This window comes from Lissotriton helveticus, chromosome 1_1 (genome assembly GCF_964261635.1).
Source record: "Lissotriton helveticus chromosome 1_1, aLisHel1.1, whole genome shotgun sequence".
Taxonomy (NCBI): domain Eukaryota; kingdom Metazoa; phylum Chordata; class Amphibia; order Caudata; family Salamandridae; genus Lissotriton; species Lissotriton helveticus.
Genome location: NC_136057.1, coordinates 1,224,179,186 through 1,224,193,173, shown reverse-complemented (window position 1 = coordinate 1,224,193,173; position 13,988 = coordinate 1,224,179,186).

Sequence of the window (13,988 nt, the reverse complement as noted above, 5' to 3'; positions counted from 1 at the left end):
CAACTGCAGGCCAACCCAGCAACCAGCACACTGGCAAAGGGGCAGTCCAAACTCCTGCAGCTTCCTTGGTTCTTCTCCTTGGCAGACATGTTTCTTGTTCCAGAAGTTATTTAATTTCTTGGGATCAGGGTCCCAATATGTATACCCCAAAATCCTTTGTTCTCAGAAGGCAGAGAGGCCTCTGCCTAGTCCAAACTAGTTTGTGAGCACTTTGTTTACATGACTCTCCTCTTCCTTTCACTGTGCAAGGCAGAGACATCAGCCGCCCCACAGTTGGTGGAGCCAACACAGGGGAGGGAAGATATAGCTCTGGAGCACTCTGTTGACATGATTCCTCCTCTCCTTTCACAGTGTAGGGCAGAGACATCAGACAAGCCACAGGGGGTGGAGCCAGCATTGTAGAGGGTAGGCCCAGCCCTATTCAGGTCCCGGGTAAAACTCCTCCCTCCCATCTAGATGCAGATCTCTCTATTCACCATTGGGCTGCCCCAGCTTGTCTCCTGGAATTCCCCAACCCTGTCACACACAAACCCAGACAAGGAATACACAACCCAGCAGAGGCAGGCTCAAATGGTTAGGCAAGGAAATACCTGCTTTCTAAAAGTGGTATTTGCAAACACAGAATATTAAAATAAACTTTACTAAAAGATGTATTTCATTATTCTGAGTTCAGGCATACTAAATTCGAATTTCTACCGTGTTCCCTGAGTCAGTAAGGGTTATAAGGATGTAATAATCTTAACTGCCCATTCTGGCCTACGAGAACAGGTAGCCTTCAATAGTGAAAAACAAAAATGGCTGTAATTCACTATTAGAACATGCTACACACATCAGAGCATGTTCTACCTTATACTTACAATGCACCCTGCCCTTGGGCCTACCATAGGGGTGTCTAATATGAAGCAAAGGGAAGGTTTAGGGACTGGCAAGTGGGTGCACTTGGCCAAGTCGACATGGCAGTGCTAGACTGCACACAGGCCTTGCAATGGCAGGCCTGAGACACACTTTACAAGCTGCTTCTGTGGGAGGCACAACCAGTGCTGCAAGCCCACCTGCAGCGTTTGATTTACAAGCCCTGGGCACACATGGTGCACTGTACTATGGGCTGACAGATAAATTAAATAACCCAATCATGGAATCCCATCAGTATATCATTTTAACATGGGGAGCACGTGCACTGTGCACCGATTAGCAGTGGCACAGTGCCCAAAGCATAAATCCAGCAAAAACATATCAAAACAGAGGAGGCAATCCGTCAAAAATGAAAGGGAAACTCACACCAATGATGTCAGGTCTAACATGTATCAATATAGATTTAATGAAGAAGTAAGGTGGTAACACTTGCAATGCCAGTGGTTCTGTGTGGCAGCTTTTGGTGTCATTTATCCAAAAGAAAATACTAGGAAAAGCTTGTGAAGATTATAACAAAGGTACCTGAATTCACTACATGTTGGAATTCTATCCTTTACTTCACATTTGTGCAGAGTAAGTGATTTAGGGTAAGAGAGTAGCAGCAGCAGAACATGATCAAGAGGAACATAGCCATATTGGAGCCCAGCTTGTTAGAGTAAATAATCCATGCAACCAACTAGGGCAGGGAAGGAAAAAGATAATTTTATCACTCATTATATAAGGAGAATGGTCATGAATTCTTAATTGAGAAGAAATTGAAAGCCCTAATGCCTAGAGAAAAGTGGAGGTTAAAATACAAACCTACCAATACGGTTGGGAGGAAGAGTTATAAAAGAAGAATGCTCATTGATGAACGGAAATCTGTTGTCCAATTCTGCTTTTAGGCAGCTAGTCATAAGCAACCAGTTCTTAATTTGTGCCTGTGCATTCAGGTGCTTAGCACCGGCACTTATTTATCAGGGACCTGCGTGCATATGCATAACGTGTGTCAGATGATAAAATAGGTGTTCAGATTCTCGCTCTGTCTCCGAGTCCCCGTGAAGAGCTGAGCCGATAATCAATCCATGCCTTCAGTTAGTGTTGCCGGGGGGCAGACCACTGATTATTATTATTATTATTATTATATTTAATTTTATACAGCGCGCAGCTACCCGGAGGTTTCTCGGTGCAAAACAAAAGAGGGAGGACGAGGTTGTTGCAAAAAGACGGTCTCTAGAAGGCATAGAGGGTCTAGAGGTTAAATAACCAGGTCTTAAGGTCTCTGCGAAACCTTAGATAGCAGGATTCAGAGCGTAAGGAAAGAGGTAGGGCATTCCACAGGGAAGGAGCCAAGCAAGCGAATGAGCGGCTGCCCATTCTGGCTCTCCTAATACAAGGCACCTGATATCTATGTTGCGTAGATGAACGAAGAGTGCGGGGGGGACAATAGTGTTGAACCAGAGTGCTTAAATAAGAAGGGGCATTACCTGACTTGATACGGTGCATGATACAGAGGGCCTTAAATTTAGAGTGGTTTTCAATACGGAGCCAATGTAGGTTACGCAGAGAAGCAGAAGTGGAAAAGGTTCTGGGGAGATTACAGAGTAATCGAACAGCCATTTTTGAATCATCTGAAGTTTACGAGTCACCTCCTTGCATGCACCCAGAAAAAGAACATTCCCATAGTCCAGCCGAGATGTAATTAACGCTTGGATTACGGTTTTCTGGGTGTCATGGGGAAGCATCCATATGATCTTTCTCAGCCACTTGATGATGGGGGTACAGGTGGCAGAGACCTTGATCACATGTTGCCTCATCGACAGCTGATCATCAAATATGATGCCTATGTTACGAGCTGTCTTGGAGGGAACAGGTAGGAGACCCATTTGCTGTGGCCAATGGTGGGGACCCCAGAGTGTGGTATTGTGGCCAAACAAGAGAAGCTCGGTCTTATCCCCGTTTCATTTTAATTTGTTGTCGTGCATCCAATTAGCTATGTTATTGAGACCAGAAAGAGGGAAGATGTAGTGGAGTTTTGACCTGTGGAAAGTGAATAGATGATCTGAGTATCATCGGCGTAAGAATAGATGGTAAGTCTGGCTTGCTCCGCAATGGTAGCCAGGGGTCTTACATACAAGTTGAAGAATAGTGGACTCAAGATAGCGCCCTGAGGGACGCCATGAGTGGAGTGATGGATTTTGGAAGCTGAGGAGGGGGAGAAAACTTGGAACGTGCAGTCAGATAGATAGCTGGCCACCCAACCGAGAGCTGAGCCACTGATGCCGATGGACTTAATGGCAGTAAGAAGGATGGAATGGGAAACAGTGTCGAAAGCGGCACTCAAATCCAGTAGAATGAGTGCCACAGTTTCCCCTCTGTCAACCTGGCACCGGATGGTCTCAGAGACCCCAAGGAGAGTAGACTCGGTAGAGAAGCCAGAACTAAAACCAGACTGAGACTGATGGAGAAAGTTGCCTGCTTCAATGTAAGTGGTGAGCTGTTTGTTAATGTGCTTTTCTAGAATTTTGGAGCAGACCGGAAGGAGTGAGATGGGGCGAAAATTAGCTGGATTATTGGGATCAGCATTAGCTTTCTTTAGTAGGGGCACAATTATTGCGTGCTTCCACGTACTCGGGACCTGAGCTTCTCTGAGTGAGGCATTAAGGAGTTCTAAAATTAAAGTGAATGCATGGAAATCAAGAGTTAGAAGGATTTGTGGGGGCATGGGATCCAAGGGGGAACCAGATTTAATGCAACCCAGGATATTCTGCAGAGAATTGATAGTAAGAGGGTCCCATGCAGTCAGCTGAAGAGGGGAGGGCGGACACATTTGCGCCTTTGTTTCTGATTCATACAAAGATGCAGACATGACCGGGTCAGGAGAGGACGCAATGTGAGTAGGAACTCCAAAGTTAGTATAGATGGTCTCAATCTTGGCAGTGAAAAATACTGCCAAGGAGTTGCATTGCGTTTCATCCAAGCAGGGAGCTTTGGGCAGGCAGGACATGCCCGAAAGTTCCTGCACACCTTTAAATAAGGCTTTAGGTCGGTTCTGAGCATTTAGAATGGTTAGATTAACATGTTCCGCCTTGGCTATGTTACAAAGGGAATGGTATTTGGTAAGAGCAACTTTGTAGGTTTGTTTGGCCCCGGGATCGTAATAGGCGCGCCATTTCCGTTCCAACTTTTTGCACATAGATTTCTCATTTTTTTATTGCTCAGTGAACCATGGAGCGGGGGGGTGATGTAAGTTGTGTTTATATTTGCGCAGGGGGAGACATGTATTGACCGCAGAGGTAAGCCAGTTATGTATACCAGCCTCATCCTCAATAGTGGCCATATTAATAGAAGGTCTGGAAATTCTCAAGACAGGAATTCAGTTTTTTGGAATCTAGATTCTTCCAATTTCTACCAGCCCTAGGTAGCGTGTAGTTTCCAGGGATTTTCGGTGCACAGTCAATTTTTATAGAGAAACTAATTATGTAATGATCGGACCAAGGAATGGGCCTGGGGGACTTACATGTTATGGTGTCTAAGTTAGAAAAAATGGGACCCAGTAATTTTCCTGCCTTGTGAGTGGGACCAGAGTTATGAAGAGAAATGTTAAGTGCTGCTAAATCTTGTATAAGGTGTGTACTGGTGGGGCAGGATACGTCATTAAAATGTAAGTTAAGGTCTCCAAGGACCAGGAAGTTAGTTGAGTGCAAGAGTAGTGGGGCAATATATTCAGGAAATGAAGAGGCCCAAGTACTGGCCATGCCGGGTGGACGGTAAATGAGAGTGCCATGAAACTGATTGGGCTGGAATTGGTCATGTGAAGCAGCATGCGTATCCTTTTTGAAATTGCATGCCGCCACCAACCTTATAATGAGGACACACACATGCATCCCAGGCAGTTCATCACTATTATTTGAAGCTTTGTTTCGTGCAGAAGCTGGTAACCAGTAAATAACCAACTGTTGATTCTCTAGAGCTCTTACATCTGGCTTGTTTGTCTTCTGCCTGTGCCAGTGTAGTTCTGTTTGGTGATGCTGCAATTGTTGCCTTGCATGTCTAACAGCTGACCTGCTGTTTGAAAATCTGCCATCCTACACCAGTGACTGAATGTAAATGTGCAGTGCAACTTTTCTGAGTAATGCTGTGAAACTAGAAACACTTTGTTCACAAATTTTAGATTTATGGCACACAGAACGCTAGAGGTGCGTTTTCAGCAAGCTACAAATGATGGACTGCAAAGAGTTAAAGGCAATGACGTCCAGGTCACAGGAGTCCATGAAGAGGTGGGGCCCTCGGACGCTCAGGTCTTTTATATGGTCAGCGATTGTAACCTGGACTGGTAAACCCTTTAATTGTTTGAAATGGAGCTGTTGGTTATGTGTGCAGTAACTTTCATTCTGCAGCAGGTGACGGTCTCACATGTCCTGCTGGTTTAGCAATCTTCCTCTTGGTTGGCGATTATGTTAAAAGGAGAGCGCCGAAGAATTACCCCCCAGGATCCCTTCGTCTGGCCCATTATTGAATGTTTACCAAACCTGGACTTGACTCAGCCTCATTTGTCAATAAACAAGGTAGGATTACAGAAGCAATTTTAACGAACTGTGACAGACCCAAAGTTTTGTCTTTTGTATACTGAAAATGATTTTTCTTTAATGCCGTCCTAATTGCAAGTGGGCGGCAGCAATACAAGTTTACATACTCCAAGGAGACCATTAGGAGAAGAGTACAACTCTCGTGAGCAGACTTTGCACAGAGCAGCAGCGCCAGCTTCGCTCCATACTACCCATCGAACATCCAATTTGCTTTTTCCCCTGGGAAAGGTGGTCTCACAGCGAGGCTTATGCAAGAGCTCCCAATACCCCCATCCCTCTCAAACAAGTCCCAAAAGAGGTAAGAACACTCCTAGGGAGACGACTTCTCTTACCTGCCTCCTTTCAGATCACTATAGCCTTAGGGCCACGACCTGGGATGGATCAATGTCAAGCGGGGGATGACAAGGTTTCTGGCAGGCGGGGTTGCCTGTGATTCTGGCACCACACTATAGTGGCCTGTAAGGATAAGTCTCTTGGGCCGGTTTACAGAGGCCCTAAAAAACCAGCCCACAGGTGACCCTGGGGTACCGGCCTAAAGCTCAATTGCCCGTCTTCCCAATCCAAGCCTGTTCATAGCAGGTTCGGACTGGGAACCCAAAGCAGCCCTGGCAAATTTCGGCAGACCAGCCCCGATAGGTTGCGTAGCTAGTGAGCCCGGCCACAAGGAGAGTTTGGAGGGTTTCTCCCTGCAAGAAAATGTTTCGGAAAAATTGAAAAAATTGTGAATTCTACAACAGAATTTTCAATATACATTCAATTGTATTAGCTTTTAAAGCACAGTAAATTAAAAGCTTACAATGCACTGGGCTAGGACAATCTTTAATGGACCGCTTCAATGATTCCTTCACTATCACCCTCCAACAGTGCCCCTCACCTCTCCATAGCCCCTCTCTCATGTATTTCAATTTGTTGTATAGTGCTTCCCAAACCTGATTATGGTGTCGGAGCACTTTAGGTCAAAAACACATAGTAACGATGAATAATATATGTGTAAGTCAGTGTATAGAAATGTTACATAAGACCAAGGGCACTATGATGTGTAGGCATTTTTTAAGAGTGCTTGGGCTGGAGAAGCACAAACTTGGGATTCAAAACGTAACACAGTGGTTAGGGTTACATTTACTAATAAGAATTTACTTCTACCCAAACAAACCTTTTTAGCAACATTAGGATATGTTGAAAGATTGGAACACACATAACTTTCTAACCTGTACCACGTAGTTTGCATGCAGCTCTTTTTGTTCGCAGTTCATCGCTCACTGATCTAGATTAGTATTGTAACATATGAACTGTACAGAAACAAAAGGATATTTTGTGACAAGATCAGTAACCTACAGAACTATGCACATAAAATACATTTATGTGATCTGCATGGAGTACATTCTTGCAGCAGGCGTATTAACCCTCTGCGCTACCTTATAGATGAGTAAAACTGCCACTAGACAACATCTCTACTAGCAGAAAGATTAATCTCCAGAGATATCTTGACACGTTTATTATGCTTGATATACAAATAAATCTGCATCTACTGCTTTAAACATGCAGGGAGGCTGGAAACAAAAGTGATTGCTGTGTTAATTATGCTGGTATGCTGATTTTGTTATTGGGGGCCGACAGTGCAGCACTGCAAAACAGGCCTCCCAGTAACAAAAACAGCATCCCGTCCTCCCAAAAAAACACCAGATGCCCGATACAGAAGTCCGGCCTTGATTCATAGAGCTGGGACTGGATAGGGGTAGTCTGATGCATGGCCTTACATTCCTGGGTTCTCCCCAGAGCTCTTGATCTTCCCAGGGCGAGCCTGATGTTGTTGGTCAGTGAGCCTCTTTTTATGCTGCTATTGTACTGTCTAAAGAAAATACAGTTAACTCAGAATTTACTTGTGTTAATGCTCGAGTGGATTCACAGCTCATGAACACTGAGCGCCGATTGCTTCTCATCGTTTGAGCTATGCACATACTTGCAGCTTCAGGAGCAACCAGGCTGGAGCCTTCTGCACCCTTTAAAACATTCCCAGCCAGACCTAAGGTACCCCTAGGTAAAGGAGATTGCAGTAGTCTAAGCGATACACCACAAGCAACTAAATTACAGTGTGCCTTGCAGAATCATGCAGGAGCCATGGGATTTTCCATAATATCTTTAATATTCCCCAAAAAGTTCGAACATGAGTAGAAATCTGGGTATTGAAGGATAGGTTAGAGTCCAACCAGATACCAAGGTTTTTTAGGATTCAGGAGCAGGCATAGAGCCGAACTCAGTTGGTCACCAAACAATGGATCAAATGAATGGTTGCTTTCCTACCACCAGGATTTCATTTTTTTCTGCATTAGATCTAATGCAGCTGGAGTCCATCAAATTGGGACAGATACACAAGACAGGCCTTAAAATAAGCTGCAGCTTTGCCATTATCCTGTGTCAATGTTATGATCAGCTGAGTGTCATCTGAATATGGCAGTAACTTGACGCTATGGCCTTTAATTACTTCCACCAGGGGGCTCATATATAGGTTAAATTGGGTTGGGCTCAAAGCCACAACCTGTAGCACTTCCTGCTGCAGAGGTAAAATCTCATATGTAAATGACTGCTGGAGTACCTGAAAGTTATGGTCTTAGTAGAAATCTGCAATCCACTCGAGTGCATGCTCCCCCACACCAAGCCTCCAGAGTCATTATAATACAGACCGTGGGCACAGTGTCAACTGCCGCACTACGGTCTAGCAAGTCTAATGCTGCTGTCCCACCTTCATTGGCAGTGCGGCATAGAGACTCTGAGGCAAATTGGAGGGCAGATTCAGTGCTAAAAAGCAGTATAATATCAGACTGGGACTTGTGAAGTAGTTTTTTATCTTCAATGCTATTCGTCAACTGCTGGTTGACCTGTTTTTCAGCAACCTTAAGCATAAAGAGGTAGCAAGGATATTGGTCTGAGGTTCTCAGGTTTAGCTGGGTCTAGCAATAATTTCTTAATAGGGGTATCAACATAGCGTATTTCCAGTTGGATGATACACAGCCGGTAAAAAAAGACAAGTTAAGTATATTGCAAAGCAGGTAGGCAATACCCTCCAGACCCTGCTCCAACATGGCTGATGAGGCCGGATCAAGTGGGGATCCAGATTTCACTCTAGAGAATAAAACATGGGTCTTGGCCACAGATAGAGTTTTTAGGGTAAAGAAAACATGCGTGAAAATGGAAGACAGTTGCTTGAGTAAAGATCATTTTAAGTTCCTAACCTTCTCTGGAAAAGATGAATAGATACCATCTACAATTTTCTGAAAAATATTGTGAAACATGGTTGCAGTGGTCCGTTGTGGGAGAGATGGTGCTGAAATTTGATCAAGTAAAATAAGTAACTAAGTCATTGTCTTGCTAAGGCCATTCAAAGTTTTCAATAATTTAAACCTGTGCTCAACCCCTAGTAGCTGTGGCTCAGAGCAGACAAGCTTAACGTGGAGGAAAAATTATAAAGAACTTAAAAGTACCAAAATGGCAAGATGGCAAAAGCCTTTGGCCACACAAATCTTGGGCTCTGAGGCTTAAGGGTGTGTGTGGTAGTGTCATGGGTCAATCACAAGTGTCCTCTCACATCTTACAAAAAGATAGAGTTTTATGTAAGCATTGTGCCCATAACAAACCCAGGACAAAAACAGGGTCCTATAGCAACCGAACAGGAGACATACAAGTATTGTTTGGTCAACCTGTTCTCTCCCTTTTAAGTGCACTTGAAGTGACCCATGAGGGGTAATCAATCTGTCAAGTAGGATTTGATAGTGCGGTATCAACAGGATATCCAAAGCCTCCACTCACCATATTCTGTGGCCTACAAAGGAGTCATGCTTGCCCATTAGGATCAACCTATTGTTTGTTCCAGGGAGGCATTTTACACCTCTTCATGCCTTTTTCTAGGCATGACCACAGTCTGGGAGCTGGCAGAGGTTCATGGCAATTAGCCTTTGAATGGTTCAGGGAGGTAAAGTGTAACTTTCTAAAAGTTACTTTTCCATAATATTTATTAAACAATCTGGCTTCATCACTGAATTGGATGTTTTAATAAGTACTATAAATAGTGGTTTAATTATTTATCTAGCTTGTCCCAATCCCATGACAGCAGCGTTATTTTACTCTGTGCTCTGGTTTTCTACATAGGACAGCTTGGTCTAACAGAGTGAAAACAGCACTTAGGGCCTTGTAACTGTAGTGACAGGGAAACACTAAGCTTCTACATGTCCCACTTTTGAATACCATAAACCCTATCTTTTGAGTCACAAGACCTACATATTTAAAAGTGAGAGTTTTCCTAGTCAATAAGAGTTATTTTAACTGGTTCCAGTGCAGGTTTTACACTGCAGCAGTCAGGCTACAGTTGTAGGCCTGGAGATACAATTTCCTTTGGCATACTAGTGGATAGCACAATAAGTGCTCCATTCCACAGGTGACATTTAACTGTTCATGCCATAAGTGTATTTCTGCTCCATATACTATAGCCTTATAGAAATGCCAATAAATAAATCAGCGAGTATCTAATATCAGCAAGTTGTACGGGTTAAAGTACATAAATGGGCATCAGACAACAGTTCCCCAGTGTGCATAGTCTTAAAACCAGCAATAGAATGCAGATTAAACAATGGGGTGTGACAACCCAAAAGTGGCATTTTCTCACTACTCCATTAAATATTATATTCTTCAGGACTGCTGTAAATTATTGGAAAAAGGCTTCCATCTTCTTTTGAGGACAGTCCTTTTGTCATTACCTTTTAATACCTCCAGAGTAATACACAGTTTTATAGTGTGCCACCTCCATACACAGTGCATCTTTCTACTGTATGAGTTAGCTGTGTCCCACTGACATCTGTTCCAAAGAAGTCTCATCCTGGAGGAGAATGCACTTGTGGGAAATCCCAACGTAGTGTTTCTTGTGAAGTGGCTTGGTATCATAGATTTAGGAGAGTCTTCCTACTGGACTTTAAGAAACGTTTAACACTCAGGTAACCAAGGGGTATATTTACATTGCCTTATCGCCATCGGAACGTCACTTTTTGTGACGTCTGGAGGCGATAATCCCTTTGTCTTATTTACGAGGCGGCATTATTGTGGCCTTCTAAATAATGCCCCTTTTATGTAGCACTTAGCATGAAAGTGGTGGGCAATGGGTGTTGCAGTGGGCTTTCTGCTACAGCATAGCACCCATTCATGCTACTCCCTATTTACAAAGGTGGTGTAAATATGGGGTAGCGCCAAAAATAAGACTTGGGAAAACCTGGCCTTAACCTGGTGCAACAAGGAGAAATGAATAATATCTCCTTGTTTTTGTTGTTTTTATGTGCAGCACACATAGAAAGATCAAATTACCAGTAGTGATTGTTCATATGCAGGAAGGTGTCCCTTCCTGCACATAAACAATTATTAAAAAATGACGAGTTGCAACTTTTATATGTGCTGCATTCTGCAGCACACATGGAAGTTACAAATCACCAATATTGATTGTTTATGTGCAGAAAGAAACACCTTCCTTCACATTAACAATCATTCCCTGCAACACTGGCCCCCTTGCACTATGGTGCAAGCGTATCTGTGTTGGAGCTAGCCAGCTAAATTTAGCGCCAGTGCTAGGGGAAATGCAGGGCTGCGCTGTATTATTGTAAATATGATGCATCCCTGCATTTTTAGAATGTCGGGGCTCGGCGCATACTATTGTACATATGCCCCCAAGTGTCTGCATTTCCAAAGGACAGCTGCTCTTCCGGTGCCAATGACAGATGCTTATTTTGGTTCAAGTTACCACATTTGCTAAAGATATATCAGGGAGGAAGATGAATTTGGAGCTCAACCTTTGAGGCATATTGGGCTGATATTTGTTGTTGGGTCCTCCAACTGGACTTGCATCAAGGAAGACTAACTTTTCAAGAGCCAAGCAGTAACACTGCTGCATGGAGGTCAGTGTACACAGAACAGTGGCCAGAGGATGATTAATGGTTCATCTGCAGATCATCTACAACCTTTTCCTCTCTCTGGACTCAACAGTCTTAGCATTGTTGCACTTCTTGTCTTAGTTTTAGATTATTCCTTAAGCTATATTAGAATTCCTTCTTGACGTCAGTTCACAACAAATGATGAATGAGGTTAATATTGTACACATTACCAACCTAGTCCCAAAACAGGACTCAGGCCTAGGAAAACAGATGATGATTACTGCTAGACCTGGCATCTTTTGACGTGGTTTCCCCTTGTCTTTTTGGCTGCCGACCTTGTTTTACTGGCTTAGGACTTTGAGTGCGTTTGACACTGCCATTCAGTGGCAACGTGCGTTGCTTGTCATATACATACTGGTGATTGGTGTTTACATGATTAGCTGATTCGAGTTAGCTGTAAGTCCCCTGTCTAGGGGTAAGACATAATCCCAGGGCATGTACCTCGAATGCTCCTCTGAGGGCCAGCAGCACTGGTTGTGCCATTAATGGAGGTAGCTCATCAATCGTGCCACAGTTTTGCCCTGGTGGGGCCTGTGTGCACAGGTTACTGTTACTCTGCTTAGCAGTTAAGACGCTATGTTCCAAGACTCGGCATGTCTCTTGCAATGTCAGAGTTCTCCCTGGTGAGGGGGTGCGGTGTTAGAAGGAGGTAGGGCTGTGAATGGCACTGGGAGGTGTGTTTGTTATGATGGGGCCTGCTTCTCGCATTGGAATAGTATGGGGTAATGTAGGGAAAGTCTATTGCACAGGATTCCCTACGTGCAGTATAGTAATAGTATAGAGTTTGGTATCAATGATTTCGTAATGGCAAATCCTCTCTTGTAGTGCAAGTGGACTCGACATTATGTGTGTGGAAATGTCACTTTGGGAAAGGCAGAATTTCGGTGCTCAGGGCTCTGTGTGCCTGTCGGTCTGTGTCCAATTCACATCTGTGTTCTGGGGTGACAGCTACATCTGCGAATTCCCAATAGAAGGCCGTATACTAGGGGATCAAGGGAAACTGCAGACCTCTGACTCTGAGGGGTCGCTCTGAGATGGTCACGTGGGCATGGAATATGGCACCTGCATTCCAAGGGGCAGGGGTCTTGGCCCCACTCAAGATATTAAAATAACCCCCTGAGTAGGATGGCAGACAGGACAGAATTAAGAGAGTGCCCGTACACTGATTGCATCTTCAAAGGCCATCGTGGGTATAACTGCAGGGGGTTCGGGCTTTATAAGTTGGACATGCTTTTGGATTTGGAACCATAGTATGCTGGTCCAATGCTCGGACATTGACACAAGGAATCATTTGGGTGGGAGGGACTGCAAATGAGTTATCTGTAGACTTGTGGTGGCCTGGAACTTGCTGTGCTCTAGAAAGGGGAATATCACTTGCTGGGCTGCAGCTAGTGCCAACTGTGTGGCCGTGGTACCTAAGTACTCTACAAGAGCTGGTTTGCTGTATTCCTGTCCAAGAGATCCCAGAGCCAAAAAGTATCACCCCATTTCCAAAGGGTTGTAAGGACTGCAAAGAGGTGCTGCGGAAATGGGTGGAATTGATCATCGGTTGGGACAAGCATCATTCTGATGTACCCCATAATCAAATTTTGCAGAGGTGTGTGCTCGTAAAGATCAGCAGCCCACCTGAGGTGCCAGGACATGAGGAGTTCAAGGAGTGCGGGGGAGGCTTTCAGAGTCTGAGGGTCCCATACTTGCAAACAGGGGACCTGTACTAGCATGCACTCCAGTGTGTGTAGTGTCTGAGGGGTATTGGGGGACCTGAGCTGGGAGTGTTGGCCCAGGAGAGGATGTGGCCTAATGGTCAGAGGTGCGAACTCTGGAGCTGGGGAACCAGGTTCGAGTCTCCGTGTCTACTCAACATCCTGTGTTTCTGGGCAAATTGCTTAATCTCTCTGTGCCTATCAAATATGAATGTGCAATGTAACTGGTGCTCGTGTAAATCGCTCCAATACATTTGGGTCAAGTTTGCGCTATATAAAACTTCAACAAAAAAAGGATAAGAATCAGAGGGGACTTAATGGGAAAGTCAGTGAAAGGACATAGACCATACCAAATATTTTGTTAACAAATAAAGTAACTTGTTCGGGGACCAGAAATCAAGCAGCATCAAGGGCTGCCCTCTAAGAGAAGCCCATTCTGTAAGTGTGGAGGACGGAAGGTTCCCTGCAGTGGCAAGAAAGGGGGGGGGGGGAATCAGCAGTGTAGAGTAGGGATTGGTGGCAGAATTTGGAGGAGGGGAGTGAGTGGGTGTGAAGTGGAGGCGAGGGAAAAGGAGTGGACTGGAGGGGGCCCCTCGAGGAGGAGGAGGCTGAGCAACAGTGGGAGGAGGCTGGGCTCCCGGCTCCAGGCCTTGTTCACCACCAGGGACGCCTGGACTGAAAAGACTGTCACTAATTCACTGGGAGTTCCTGATCCGGCAGGCCATGAAATGTCTCTGCATAATTAATTCCTGTGCAAGCCTATTAGTAGTGATCAGCAAAGATATAAATGTAATTAGTGAACAAGGAACTCAACTCTGATGTGGCTGAAGGATGAAACC